Source organism: Dipteris shenzhenensis, chromosome 27 (assembly GCF_047967505.1).
Source record: "Dipteris shenzhenensis isolate YYH24624 ecotype China chromosome 27, Dip_SZ_1.0, whole genome shotgun sequence".
Lineage (NCBI taxonomy): Eukaryota > Viridiplantae > Streptophyta > Polypodiopsida > Gleicheniales > Dipteridaceae > Dipteris > Dipteris shenzhenensis.
This window is the reverse complement of record NC_141622.1, coordinates 40,584,231-40,596,876: the sequence shown is the minus strand read 5'-3', so window position 1 is coordinate 40,596,876 and position 12,646 is coordinate 40,584,231.

Genomic DNA, 12,646 nt, shown 5'->3' with positions numbered 1-12,646 from the left:
TCCCGCTGTTGCAACAGGAAGCACCTCTCCTCAACTTGTATGGAGTGAGATCCTCATCCATAGAGATCGATGGCTGGTCTCGTAAGGCTGACCTACGACGTAAAGCCGAAAGTCGTTCCTGAGCGTCATGGAACCGTATGATAAGGGGCTACTCTCGGTTGGGATCCCTCCCTACTCACCATGCTCTCTCAATCTTGAGCTCAGTCGTCCCTAGAGTAGTGGCCACGAAAGCCGTCACATCTGCCATCGGTGTAGCCTCAGTGCATGGGATCCCACGTACTCTAATGTTGAGAGCCTTACTGGCTCTCTACTGCTGCTCCAGGAGGATAGCCGAAATGGTTCGAGGATGTGAACATACGCTACAACCGCAGTGGACTTGGAGTTGACAGCAAAGCAAAGGCGTCCACCTCAGCCTCAGCTTCAGTTTCAGCTTTAGTCTCAGCTTTCGTCTCAGCTACATCAGCTTCAGCTTCAGCATCAGCCTTAGTTTCAGTTTCAGCTCCACTTTCATCCACAGCCTCTACATCCGCAGCTACAGCTACTCGCACTGATATACCCCTACCCATGACATCGATTGCTCCACCCTCCCCTAGGATAGAGGGTTGTCACTGACACCATCTCTTCCATCTCTCCCTTCTTCTCCCGCCACAGTTCTCTCCCCGATTATGACACCTACTTTGGAGGGGTCATACACTATTCCGCACTACTCGACCTTTTTCTCCTCTCTGCCTCTCAATCAGCCCACATTCTGCTGGGATCGCCTCCTCCAAGCCACTATCATCATAATCCCCATACCGCACCCATCTCACTCAGTCCTCACCTAGTCTCTAGTCTCATCCCCACACTTTCATGCCACAGTCCTTTCAGTTTCCACTAGGGCACGGACGAGCTAACCCATCAGAGGCTTGGGAGAACTTGCTAATGGAGGTACATAGCATTCGAGAGCGCGAGATGGAGTTATCACGCTTCGCACTGGAGTAGACACGCTTCACCTAGGAGCAGGTGCGTCTCATATAGGAGTAGTCTCAGGCTATCCAAGACTAGGCCGATCTTATTCAGGGGCTCAGTCAGGAGATCTCGCAGCTCCGACATGAGGTCATTTTGCTATACGCACAGTCCCAGGGAGCACCCCAGTTGTTGAGGCACAGATTGCGAGCATGCAATCTGCTATCGAGGAGACGTAGCCAAACGGTTGGCTGATCCCGCGTTCGGTGCAGGTCTTAGTGCAGGAGCGGGAACGGGAGCATGAGCCCCCCCCCATGGCGGGAGGCACACCCAGTCTTGGGGGCTGAAAATGGCGGGGAGCGGGAGAGCTAGAAGGAGGGGGCTGCAAGGGGAATGAGGGCGGGGCTCCAAGGGGCTGTAAGGGGCTGCAGGGTGGAGCAGCAAGGAGGGGAGACGGAGCAGCTAGGAGGGGAGGGGAGGCTGGAGCGGAGAGCAGCGGGCGGGGGGGCTGCAGGCAAGAGAGCAGCGAGGGAGGCGGAGCTGCAGGGTGGGTAGGGAGGGAGCTGCGCGGGCGGGGAGGAGCTGCGAGGGCGGAGGAGTTGCGAGAGATGAGAGGAGGGGGCAGAGCTGCAGGCAGGAGTGGAGCTGCAGCGGGGGCACCGAGCAGGAGAGGAGAGGAGGGGGCAGAGCTGCAGGCGGGCAGCTAGCAGGAGCGGAAAGGAGGGGTGAGCAGGAGCGGAGAGGAGGGAGCTGCGCGGGCGTGGAGGGAGCTGCGCGGGTGGGCAGGGGGGGCACTGCAGGGCGGGCCAGCGAGCAGGAGCAGAGAGGAGGGGCGAACAGGAGCGGAGAGGAGGAAGCTGCGCGGGGCGGGCAGGGAGGGAGCTGCAGGGCGGGGCATATATTAAAACTCTTTGCAGATGTACAGACAAAAATATATCGCATCTATCTATAGATATAGGAATCCATACAAAAGCAGCTACAAAAGTGCCCAACGCTTGCAGCAAATATCCGCTTACGTATGGCACCAATACAAGCTCTGTTTTCTGAATACTCTGCTGTAAAACTCCTCCTGGATCACCATGTGCCTCTCATAGCTTGCTCTAGGGTAAGTTCTTCTTGCTGCTCCCTCCTGCAACACATGTACTCTGTATGTACCAGGAGCCCAATATTTGCTGAGGGTTGCTGCAAGTTTACACTAAGGAATTAACCCCCAACCCGCTGGTGCACTTTTATAAGAGCTGAAGTGCTCCCACAGACTGCCGACTCGCCAGTCTGCAGAAGCACAGGATAGGTTCTGCCAACCCAATCTGTAAATGACCCGACCAGCAGCCAGGTCTGCTGACCTGCTGCTTTCATCTTCTGGCCTATATAAGGCCTTCTGCTGGCGCCTTGTACTGACTGTATGCCAGCCCATATGCCCACCTGCTGACCTGAGGTCAACCTTTTATGTCCATTCCAGAATCTGTAAGAGATGTGCCATGTTGGTGCCCCTTGCTGGCTCTGCTCCAGCTCGCTCATTTCTCTAGATGGGCCCATGGATGGGCATCTTTGAACCCCACAGGCAGCCCTAATGACAGATTGTATGACAACCACCTTTGGAGAGTTGGTGGCCTATGTGGCTGTCCTAGGAGAACATGGGGGCTCAGAGGTGGGGCATTGGCCCTAGATTTCTAACGTGGGGCGATGACACAGGAGCTCAAGATGCCACTTCTTGCCTTGCTGAAAGACAAGTGTCTAGGTGATGAAAGCATCATTTTCATTACTCGCTGGGATTCCATTGGGGCTACCTTCACTTCATCCTTTCAGGAGATTTGGATCAACGGTATGCCGCCTTTTCTCTCAAAGCAGCTCATTCATCTGATTTCCAAAGGGGGAGATCCGCATTTCCCAATAAAGGTCTGTCACTGTTATTGGTACTATCTGTAAAATCCTGAGCAAGGCAGCCCCTCCTCCATGACCTCACACATGACACACAAACAGGTGTTGTACAGGGCAGGAGCATCTTTGATCATATCATCTCAATTTGGCAAGCAGTTGAATTGGCTAAGGAGAGTTATCAGCCCTTGGCTATTTTTGCTACTTGATGTCGAGAAAGCCAATGATAGATTTTCTTGGAGGGAAATCTATGATGTATTGGCTTCTTTGAACATTGGGCAGTCTGGAATAAGCTTGAATCCACAAAATGTGCTTTTGCAAAGAGGACTCTATACAATTGGGCTTTGTGGTGTCAAGATCCGTGATTGCAGTTGATGAGAGGAAGATCAAAGCAATTCAGAATCTTTGATATCCCCATAATCTTAAGGAGCTTCACAAGCTTCTAGGGCAGATGGGATGCCATATCTGCTATCTATCAGATGTGGCTTATCCGTTGTATCAGTTGACAAAGAAAGATTGTCCTTTTCTATGGTCTCATGATTTTACTTTGGCATTTGAATATGTGAAATGATTGCCCCGGTGCTGAAATAGCCAGAGTGGTAATGTCCTTGTAGATGCTTCCGATATTGCTGTCAGTACTATTCTAACACAAGATGGACAGTGGGTGGCACCAGCAAATTTACCATGCTAGTCAGATGCTGTCCCAGGCAGAAAAGGACTATTGAACAACAGAAAAAGAGGCCCTAGGGATGGCATACTTAGTCAAAATTTTCTGGCATTATCTATTGAGTAATTTCTTCTGGTGTCATGTAACCAAACATTGCCCTAGATGCTCTAGGTTTTCTCTCTCGATCCAAAGGACACTAAAGTAATCCAAAAACATCTGCATGAAGGTGGTCAAACATTCATCAAAATATCCTGAACCATACGTCTGCAAAACAGGTCCCCGTCCATGATCCTAAGGACTCCAAGACCCATCTTTCCCATAAAACCAGGGCAGGGGAGAGGAGTGTGGGAGTGGGAGTGCCACTGAGCTTCTCAGGATACATGCAGTGATCCAGATGAGAGAGGACTGGCCTCCATAGTGGGCATCTGGAGAGTGTTTAAAGAGCTGCCTTTGCCTGATCGGAACATCATCACTCAAGATTTGCAGGGCAGTTTTTGCAGAAAAACCCTATAGATTGACGCAGCTACATCCCTTGATTGACTTCAGGGGCAGATCAGATTTAAGTTAGACTAGCGGAGTCTACTCAGACACAGAAGTCTATTTACAGGTTATTTGTACCCTCTAGGACTAGGGAGGAGAGAGAATTCTTTAGCAGTTGCAATGTAGACTCATCCTGGTAGACTTGGAGATGCAGAGGCCAAATTTATGCCTCAGTCACTCTTGGTTATCTTGTGGACATTGCTCACCCCCTCATACCTAGGGCAGGATTCAAGGCTCCTCATGTGCTGCAGTTGTAAACTACTCGATGCTTTCTATCAATTCAGACAACGGATTTTGCAGAGGCGTTTGAATGAAATGATTGCAAGTTGCCAAACACATATACTTGAACTTAAGAGTTTGCAATTAAGCTGGAATTAAGACTTATACAGCTTAAACACAAAGTGACATCATTGGAAATTGCAATATGATTGAGGGGCCTCTTCCTTGGGATTGGGGCCCTATGTAATGAGTTTCTGCTTGGTTGCTTTCCAGCACTTGAACCTGTTGAGCAATGTTTGACAAGAGAGCACTCAACTCATGCAGGTTAGGAGGAGGGTCAGGTCCATTGGCTGCCATGATGACAAGATGACTCAATGAAGGAGAGACTCAACAAGAGAAAGCACAGAGTATAGGACCACTGCCTAAGCTCTTATACCAATGTAAACTACTCGGTGCTTTCTATCAATTCAGACAACAGATTTTGCAGAGGCGTTTGAATGAAATGATTGCGAGTTGCCAAACACATATACTTGAACTTAAGAGTTTGCAATTAAGCTGGAATTAAGACTTATACAGCTTAAACACAAAGTGACATCATTGGAAATTGCAATATGATTGAGGGGCCAAGACGCACCCCCCCCCCCCTTATCCAAGCTCACTTTATTCTTGAAAATGGAGATACAAGACCAAGGTGCAATGCACCTTCCAAACTAATGAACTCAGTGAAAGCCTAGGACCTAGATACAAGCCTCAAGAGCATATGTACAAGGTAGACAACAAAAAGGAGGACTCCAAGCTCAAGTTTCAACTCTCGGCTTGCCCAATCCACAAGGAAGAAGCCTGCAACAATCACCACTTACATCCAACATTAGAGGCAAGCACTAGTTTCTAAAAAGATAGTAGAAACAACATGAAATAGTGCTGTAAATGAGATAAACTTGACAATACAGGCTCCCTTCGTGACTTGACCCTTTTGTAGATGAAGTCCTTGATGCCTCTGAAGCTACCTTGGGTGAGGAGAGTGGAAATGGGGCTGGAATGAGAACAGCTTAGAAAAACAGCCTGTAGGCTAGAGAGAGAAAGCCTTTATGGAGTGATAGTTGTAGAGAGAGAGTGCCAATGCTGATCCCAAGGGAGGGGATGTAAGAGAGAAGCTGCTGCTGTTCCAGAGGTGCAAAGAAAGGCAGATTTCTGCAAGGGGAATGGGCTGAAGCAATAGAGAGAGAAATTTTGCAATAGAGAGAGAAAGACTGCAGCAGGAGAGAGAAAGGGGCTGTGGCTGCTCCAAGCTAGGAGAAGGAGAGAGGATGCTGCTGCTGTTCCAGAAGAGCTGAGAGGGGGCAGATTTCTGGAGAGGAGGGGCTGGAACTGTAGAGAGAGAATGTGCTGTTGTAGAGAGATAAAGTGCTGCTGAGGTGAGAGAATGGCCTGGGGAGAAGCTGGCTGCACCCAAGGAGCTGGAGAGGTTCTGCTACATCAACCAAAAGGAGGGAGAAGAAAATTTTTCATGTGTGGAATGAAGGGAAGAGGCCTTCTTTTATAAGCTCAGCCCCCCCCCTAGGCTTAGAGTGGAAGGTGGACACTTGTCCCAGATTTTTGGTGGGCTGCAGTCCCAAAGAGGACAGCCCACAACCTACCCCATATCTACCAAATTTGGGGCCAGACACTTGGCCTGCATGCCCTGCCACTTGCCATGCATGCTGCCACATGTGTGGGATAGGTGGACTGACCTGCCAGCTCAGATTCCATGTGGCAGTCTGCCACGTGTCAACTGCCACGTGTCATGCCGTGGTGTCTAAAGATGTGTCTAATAAATAAATGAGCAGCTTCAGGTGCCTTTAGATTCTTTCTGCAAGGAATGAAGTGGGCTTGCTTGCTGAATCGATCTACTATCACCCAAATCATGTCATGATTTTGATTGGTCCTGGGAATTCCTGTAATGAAGTCCATGGTGATGTGTTCCCATGGTCTCTCAGGAATGGGTAGGGGCTGAAGTAAACCCTTGGGTTTTCCTCTCTCATACTTAGCTTTTTGACATGCAAGACAAGCTGAAATGTAGGCAGCAGTGTCCTTTTTCATGTTAGGCCAGTAGAAAAATTTATCCATGGCTAAAAAAGTGGCCACAATACCCCTATGACCAGCATAGGGTGGGTTATGGCTTTCCTCCATCACTTTAGATCTAAGCTGCTTTGTGATACATAGTTTGTTCTCCATGAATAAATAGCCATCCCTAATGTGGTAGGCATGATGGGTGCCTCCATCTTTCAAATGTGCCCATGGCTGAGCAAAATCAGCATCTCCCTCATAGAATTCTTTCAAGGCTGTTAGCTCATCATGATAGGGAACTGAAATATGGTGAAGCCGTGGTCTACGAGAAAGGGCATCAACCACTACATTCTCTTTTCCAGGAGTATATTGTATCTGAAAATGAAATGATTGCAGAAAGGTAGACCATTTCATATGTCTCTCTCTGATCAGAGGTTGAGTTAGAAAATATTTAAGACTTTCATGATCAGTTTTTACAAGAAAATCTATCCCTAAAAGATAATGTTTCCAAAGTTTGAGAGCATGAATTACAGCTAAGAGTTCTTTTTCATAGATGTCATATTGAAGTTCAACATCTCTTAGCCGTCGGCTTTCAAAGGCCACAACATGACCATCCTGGGTAAGAGAAGCCCCAAGGCAATCACCACTGGCATCAGCTGCTATTAGGAATGGTTTCCTTAAGTCAGGAATGATAAGTATACGAGTTGTAGTCAGGGCATGCTTTAGAGCATTAAAAGAGTCCTTTTCTTTTTGGGTCCATCTGAACTTCAGATTTTTCTTAGTGAGATCATGTAGAGGGGCTGCAAGTTAAGCAAAATGCCAAATAAACCTTCGGTAATATGAGCATAGGCCTAGAAAAGACCTTACCTCATGGGCATTCTTAAAGTCATGCCACTCTACAATTGTCTGTATCTTGGTTGGGTCCATACGGACACCTTCTCGTGAGATAATGTGACCAAGATAGTGAATCTCAGGAAGAAAGAACTCACTTTTCTTCTCATTGATGTGAAGAGCATTTCCAGCTAAGATTTGAAATACGATCTTTAGATGCTCCTTATGCTCTTCCTCATTCTTGCTGAAAATGAGGATGTCATCAAAGAAGACGGCAGTCAACTGTCTATAGTTCTTGAACAACCGTTCCATCAACCGATTGAACGTGGCTGGGGCATTGGTAAGGCCAAATGGCATTACCATATATTGATACAGCCCAAATGTGGTTCGGAAGGCTGTTTTATGAATGTCCTCGGGTACAACTCATACCTGATGGTAGCCACTCTTAAGATCTATGCGGCTGAAAATTTCAAATCCTACTAAACAATCAAAGATATCGTCCATACAAGGAATCGGGAAACGATTCTTAACCGTCTGTTTGTTTAAGGCTCTATAGTCTATGCACATCCTGTGTTGAGACTGACATCTCTAGGGCGCACACTAGCTCCCACGCAGCAGGGCCAAAGCAGGGGGCCAGAGGGGGTAGACTGGCCGACCAGCCCCTAGCCGACCAGCTAGTCGGCCCAGTTGGCTGACCGACCAGGCTGGTCGGTCTAGGCCAACTAGACCGACCCTCCTGGCCTTCCCTATATAAGGGCCCTCCCCCTTCCTCATTTTACTCACTCACTCTAGCAGCTCCTCAAGGCCCCAGTCATTGCCTGCTCCTGGCCGTCCCTACCTGAGCCCCTCAGCTGCCCTGTTGGCTGCCCACGCTCCCTCTGCAGATCCCTCCTCTTTCCCAAGCTCCTGCCTCCTCTCTCCAGGCTTCTTCAGTCTCCTTGTTCCCAGGTTTCTGCCTCTTCGCTCCAGGCTCCTTCAGCCTCCTCGTTCCCAGGCTCCTGCCTCCTCGGTTCAGGCTCCTCTAGCCTCCTCGCTCCCAGGCTCCTGCCTCCTCGCTTCAGGCTCCTCCAGCCTCCGTGCTCTCAGGCTGCAGCCTCCTTGTGCCCCTTTCCTCTGCTTCAGTTCAGCCCCTTCTGCAGCTCATGTTTCTCATCCTGTTCGGGACACTTTGTATTTCAGTTGCTGCCCAGGTTTATGGGCTGAGTTACAGCAGATCTGTTTGTGGCACATCTTGTTGTCTCTAGTGTTCTCTGTGTGATTCTATAGCTTCAGTTTGTTTGCATCTTCCGCTGCCACTTTTAATATGGTATCAGAGCACCAGAATACTCTCTGATCTTGGAGCTCCTGTATTGATGAAGTTGAAGAAGCTTGTCCTCGTCGGCAACTCTCTTTCCCGCTGACTACAGAGCTCTCTTCTTCCCCTTTTTTTTTCTTTTTTTTTTTTTTTTGCTGCCTGTCGGCAGCCCCGTTCTAGATTTCGATCTGCTCACCAGCCCCGTTCTCTTCAGCCCGTGGTTGCTGTCCACTCCCTGGTTTCAGTCATAGCTGATGAAACAAAGGATTCTGCTCCGGATCTTCGCGTTCCCCCTATGTCCAGCTTCTTTCAAGAGTCTGACAAGCCTGTATGCATCCCCACTCTTCCTACATTTCCAGATGCTCGGCAGTTAGATGGGACCAACTATTCCCTTTGGAAAATTCAGATGGCATCTGTATTGGAATCTTATGATCTTGCCGAGTTTGTTGATCCCGGGATCCCTCGTCCGTCTCCTGAGGAGGATCCACATGCTTCTCTTATCTGGGACAAATTGAATGCTCGTGTGCGCCCATTCATCTTTCTCAATTGTCAACCAGGGGTTCTCAATCATATCAAGCACCTTACTTCTGCACGTGCTATTTGGGAATTCCTTGATGGCATGTACCTTCGCGTCACTCCCATGAAACGTATCTCCTTGGAAGTTCAGCTTCCTCGCCTCGATCCGGCTACTTCCCCTTCCATACGGGACCACATCAATAAAATGCAGAGCATGCATCAGGACATCCTCAATGCAGGCAAGGCTATCTCCTCCGAAGATATGGCTATTACTCTCTTATCTCATGTTATTACTGACAGTCGATACGCAGCATTCTATTCTTCTCTTATTACCTCTGGCCGCCTCAGCACCATCACTTGGGGAGAACTTGTCCCCATGATGATGGATCAGGAGGAACAGTTCATTAAAACCTCTGATGGTTCTTCTGAGGCTCTTGTGGCCCACCGTCCCAAACCTCGATCCAAGAATGCTCCGTCCTCTGCCACTAACTCATCTTCTTCAGATCCCTCCAATGACCGTCCTGCTCCCAAAGGTAATTGCAATCACTGTGGCACTCCTGGCCATTATTGGCGCAATTGCCCCTACCGCAAACACAAACGAGCTGACGCACCCATGGCCGCTGCGGCTGATGCTTCCCTTACCCCCACCCCTGCATTTGTTCACCTTGAGCTCTTGAATTCGGTACCCCTTCCTGCAGTAGAGTCATTGGCTCTCCATAGTTCCGATGCTCGTGAATGGATCGTTGACAGTGGGGCCTCTCGGCATATGACCCCCTCCTCCTCGCTGCTCCAGGATCTCACCCCTCATCCTGGTCGTGTCTGCATCGGCGACAAGCACTCTATTCCTGTTCATTCAGAGGGCTCTCTTGATATTCTTCCTAATGGCAAAGGGGGTAAGCACTCCTCTCGTGTTCTTTATGTTCCGTCTCTCGGCTTTCATCTCCTTTCGGTTCATCAGATTTGTCAAAACAATATGAAGGTCGAGTTTGAAGCGGCCTCTGTTACCATCCGCGATCGTGCTACCGGACAGCCGGTTTGGACCGGCCATTCTACCAATGGTATCTACAAGCTTGTCGCCCTTCCCTCCCTTACAGGCACCTCCCTTGGCGACCTTTGGCACTATCGGTTTGGTCATCTACACATTGATGCTCTCCATCGTGCTTTCCGTGACCAGCTTGTCCTCGGCCTCCCTAACATCGGCACTCGCCAAGGTCTCTGTCCCTCTTGTATATTGGGCAAACAACATCGCGAGCCGTTCGCCCATCATGCCTCTCGCCGTGCCACCGTTCCGCTTGGTCTTGTTCTCCTCGACCTATGTGGCCCTATGCAGGTTCTGTCACTGGGGGGAGCCTCGTACTACATGCTCCTTGTTGATGACTTCAGTCGCTATTCTTGGATCTATTTTCTTTCCCACAAGGATCTGGCTTTCAGTCGTTTCCAGACCTGGCTGGCCCTGGTCGAAAAAGAATCCAACCACTCGCTCAAAATTATTCGTGCTGATAAGGGTGGTGAGTTCACCTCTCTCGAGTTTGATCGGTTCTTGAGTAGTCATGGTGTCAAACGGGAATTTGCCAACACAGATACCCCTTCTGATAATGGCGTGGTTGAACGTAAACATCGTACCGGCGTTGAAATGGCTCGGACAATGCTGACTCACAGTCAACTCCCTCAGTCCCTCTGGGCCGAGGCCATGATGACAGCAATCCATACTCTTAACCGCTCTCCGACATCAGCGGTTCCAGGCATGACCCCTTATCAGGCTTACTATGGATCTAAGCCCGATGTTTCCCATTTTCGGGTATTTGGCTATGATGCTTATGTTCATATTCCTAAATCTGATCGTGGAAAGCTTGATCCTAAGTCCCACAAGCTCTTGTTCGTAGGCTACAACTCCGTCTCCACTAGATATCGCCTATATGATCCTCGCCACCGCATTATCTCCGTGAGCAGGGATGTCCTTTTCGACGAGCAGGTCCTTCCGCCATCCTCCGACTCTCCTCCTGTTCTTGGAGATCCGTCCGATGCCCCGGAGCCCTCTATCCCTCCACCTGCCTCGTCCCCCGTTACATCACCTCCTATTCTCTCTCCTCCGCCTCCTTCTCCGGCTCCACCCTCGTCTGCTCCTCCCTTGGAACCTCGCTCAGTACGTGTTCCACGATGGCTCATTGATACTCTCCGCTCCTCCGGTCTTGAGGATCCCTACTCCGAACCACACCCTGATGATGGGCCTCGTCGCTCTCATCGCCACCCCCCACCGTCCTCTTCTGATCCCCTCCATGTCAATTACGCCCTTATGTCTCGCATCCTCGCCACTCGCGAGCCCACTACCGTTCCTCAGGCTCTGGCCCAACCTCATTGGAAACAGGCTATGGAAGCAGAAATTCATGCTCTTCTTCGGAACCATACCTGGAACCTTGTTCCTCGTCCCTCACACCGTTCCGTAATCGGTGTCCGGTGGATATTCAAAACAAAGTACGCCTCTGATGGTTCTGTCGACAAGTATAAAGCTCGGCTGGTGGCTAAAGGCTATGCCCAACGACCCGGCATCGACTATGGGGAGACCTTTGCACCTACCGCCCGGATGAGCACCATCCGAACGATCCTTGCTCTTGCGGCCCACCATCAGTGGCCCATTTTTCAAATGGACGTCAAATCTGCGTTTTTGAATGGTGATCTTCAAGAAGAGGTATATGTCGATCAGCCACCCGGCTTCATTGATTCTCGTTCTCCTTCCATGGTCTGTCGCCTTCGCAAGGCCCTCTACGGTCTCAAGCAAGCTCCTAGGGCCTGGAATCAGCGTATTGATACCTTCTTCTGCCGCCAAGGGCTTCATCGCTCTCTGGCTGATCCCAATCTTTATCTCTTTCATGAAGGACAGCTTCATACCTTCATCATTCTTTATGTGGATGATCTAATACTTACTGGGAGTCATACCAATCATATCCTTGCCATTAAAGTTGCTCTTCAAACTGAATTTGAGATGATGGATATGGGCCTCCTCCATTTTTTCTTGGGTCTTGAGATTTGGCAGACCAAGAGGGGATATTTTGTCTCTCAGCAGCGCTATGTTCACGAGCTCCTCGAAACTTTCCACATGGCTGACTGTCGGCCCATCACTTCTCCCATGGATCCCAACTCTAAACTCTCTGCTTCTGGGTCCACTGCTTATCCTGATGCCTCCCTCTACCGCCAGCTTGTTGGTTCTCTTATCTGGCTACTTAACACTCGACTGGATCTCGGCTTCTCTGTCGGCACCCTCAGTACCTTTATGCAAACCCCTTCGCTTTCTCATTGGCAGGCTGCTCGACGTCTCCTCCGCTATCTTCAGGGGACCTCTACTTTCGGGCTCCTATATACTGCCGGTGGTTCCTCTCCTTCCCCGCTCACTCTCCGAGGTTGGAGTGACTCTGATTGGGCTGGCGACCCCGAGGTTGGAGTGACTCCAAGGTTGGAGTGACTCTGATTGGGCTGGCGACCCCGATTCTCGCCGCTCTACCACGGGCTATGTTTTCTCCTTTGGCTCTGCGGCTATCTCCTGGTCCAGTAAACGCCAACCCACGGTCGCCCTATCCTCCACCGAGGCTGAGTATCGTGCTATGTGTAGTGCCACCTGTGAGGCTGTGTGGCTTCGGCGCCTTCTTCTCGATTGTGGTTTTCAGCAACCCGCTCCTACCACACTTTTTTGTGACAATCAAAGCTGTATTGCCCTTGCT